Source organism: Sinocyclocheilus grahami, unplaced genomic scaffold (genome assembly GCF_001515645.1).
Source record: "Sinocyclocheilus grahami isolate Dianchi unplaced genomic scaffold, SAMN03320097.WGS_v1.1 scaffold651.1, whole genome shotgun sequence".
Lineage (NCBI taxonomy): Eukaryota > Metazoa > Chordata > Actinopteri > Cypriniformes > Cyprinidae > Sinocyclocheilus > Sinocyclocheilus grahami.
Window position 1 is genome coordinate 50,605 of NW_015505830.1, and position 2,938 is coordinate 53,542.

At 34.2% G+C, this 2,938-nt stretch overlaps 1 protein-coding gene across 1 annotated transcript in view; it reads right to left on the reverse strand.

Moving 5' to 3' along the window:
• Positions 1–2,938, reverse strand: part of LOC107558588 (protein MON2 homolog) — a 38,793-nt gene that overhangs the window by 35,136 nt on the left and 719 nt on the right. The gene's annotated exons all lie outside the window — the stretch shown is intronic.

Below are 2,938 nucleotides of genomic sequence, written 5' to 3' on the forward strand. Positions count from 1 at the left end.
TTTAAACTTAACTAAGGTTTGCATCTCCCAAAGAGGAAAGTGTGGAGCAGCGGGCCATGTGGCGTGAACTGCTGTCCACAGCATGATTCTCAGCACAGTAGGGATTGAATTTCGAATATTCGTCAAATTTTAAATAAAAATCCACATTCGAATGCAAAAACGCTGCATTTGAATTTTAGGTGTGCAGCCTTTTCAGCGGCGCACGAGATGCGATGATGATGTAAGTGTCACTGCATTATAATATTTTTGTAAGCCTATCCAGTTGAAGCCACTAGATGCGGCGCTGCTGCGTTGTTAATTACAAATACTGCGGAAAAAGAGAACATCAATGCGGAGGAGATCTTCAAATCTTTGAAAGATCTTTCCACATCTTTCAAAACTGAAACCAAGCTGTTCATGCAGAACACATATTTCGCGCATTTTCTAGAGGGACATCTATCACCGTTGCACTCGCGTCTCGCACAACAGAGCCACATGTTTAGAAAGCCATGTAAAATTAATGCAGGTTTAACTTTGAAAAAAAAAACATATCTCAAGACTTTTTGGCAGGTTTTTTTCCCCCACCCCACTGCAACTCATGTTTTTAAATGAAAAAAATGTACTCTGTGTGATTTCGGTCCTTTGTATTAAACTATGCATACAAGATGCTGTTTTGTTTATAGTTGTTTAAGCAACTTAATAAATTATAATTGGTTTAGAAACATTATTTTAAACATGCACTTTGAATAAACGTGCATTAGTAATATTTTGCTCGATGCGCCCTCTTGTGGCCTCAGGAGAGAAGCCAGAAGCTTTTCTTCACCCTAACTGAAATTATGCATTTTAAATTAGAATATAATTCGAATTTTAATATTTAACTACAAAATGCGAATTTAGTTTTTCAGAAAAAAAAAAAAAAAAACTTGCCTAGTTATAAGAAACTATGACCTCTATTACAACTTTTAATTCATTGCGGTAAAAAAAATTAATAGACAATCATACTGTGCAATAAAAATGGTCAAATTAGCTCAGTGTAGAGTGTAAGAGCCATTCATAAAACAGTGAAACAGCTCAATTCATCACGTGATTCATTCACTCACTGAAGTGAGATAGAGTTTAATCAGTGCTCTGTGACCTGAATCTGCATTCAGATGTTTGACGTGACGCTTACAGTAACAATGACGTCATAATGTGTCTTTCATACAGACTTAAGGGGAGTCTAATACACACATTATTATGACAATAAACTGAAACCCACACAAACACTCAAATAGATACAAATATTGTAGTAGAGGAATTTATATTGGCCAATTTGCATCTTATTTTAATTTTCATTAAAAATTGTCGAAATTTTACTTAACAAAATTGTATTTAATAATATTTAATATACATATTTATTGATTTCCCTAAATATACCATTATATATTAAGATGTATTATATATAAAAATATTTTTGTATAATTTTTATAGGGTTACCCCCTAATAGTCGACTAACCGTTAGTCGACGAGAAGAGGCTTGGTTTTATTTTATTAAAATTAAATAAAATCAAAATTGTATTAGTTGCAGAAAAAAAAAATCCACACGAAGTGGTGAAATCACGCAGTCCGTGACGGACAAATCGTTAACGGCTGGTCTATGCGGTAATATAGTACATCGGGCAGGACATACCTAACATTCATCCACCTCAAATATGGCTTATCTGAAAAATGTATGTAGTAGCAACTTTACATGGCAGCTCAATCTAATGTTAGCCTAACACTTCGCCATACTTCATTTTTGATTACACAGATAAGAGTAATGCATCTTTCGTATCTGTAAAGACTCTACGTTTATTCGTGCACACTCAGAATAACAACGAAACGTTGTGCTTTTGTAAAATAATGAAAGCAAACAGGATGCGCTTTCTGCCGTCTCGGTCTCTGTGAACTCCGTGTATGCTTGCCTTATTACAGACATGAAAAATATATCTATAGAGAGTGAAACTTTTAAATGGACCAATTCAAATAGAAAACAAATATTCTCAGAATTACGTAATCCGTATGAAACATGCATACAGGCGCATACTGCGGAGACGACGAGTCAGTGTCGCCGACTTCATCTCTTAAACCGAAAACAGAAAGCACTAGTGTAACAATCAATTGTTAAAACGTTAATGCAGTGTACTTGCTGTTTTTCCCTAACACATTCATAATTATTATATTTTCTGGTGCAAGCCTTTTTTGCGTGCGCTTGAGCACTTATTAAGCTATGTTGGCAATTAAAGGCTCATTATTATGATTTATATGGCTTATTAATAAAAGTGCGACTAATAGTCGACTAATGCTTAAAATGAATGACTACTAGTCGACCAGAAAAAACTTTAGTCGAGGGCAGCCCTAAATTTGTATATATTTTTTTACATGATGTGCACATATGTAGCCTATTATACATCCGTCTTTCTTAACACTGTGGCTTTTAAAAATCTATTTTTATGTGTGGCATAGGAATAAATATTGGCCAATTTGTATCTTATTTTACTTCAATTTTAATTAAAATAAAAATGTATCTAATTTTAAATGTAGGCCCAAATGTACATTCAAATTGTACTGAATTCCCTAATTATGCGATCAAATATTAAGATACATTATATATAAATAATTTATATATTTCCATATATTTTTACAAGTGCATTGCATTATATATTATATATTAAGATATATTATAAATAAAACAGTACTTAATTTTACACGTACATTCAGTCAAGTCAAGCCCTTGACAGTTCCCACGACGCGCATATATCAAGCATGCATATCCATACAGATATATGTCTACACATGTATTATATGCGCACACACACACTCGCACACACACACTCGCACACACACACACACACACTCTCTCTCACACACTCTCTCTCACACACACACTCTCTCACACACACTCTCTCACACACTCTCTCACACACTCTCTCACACACTC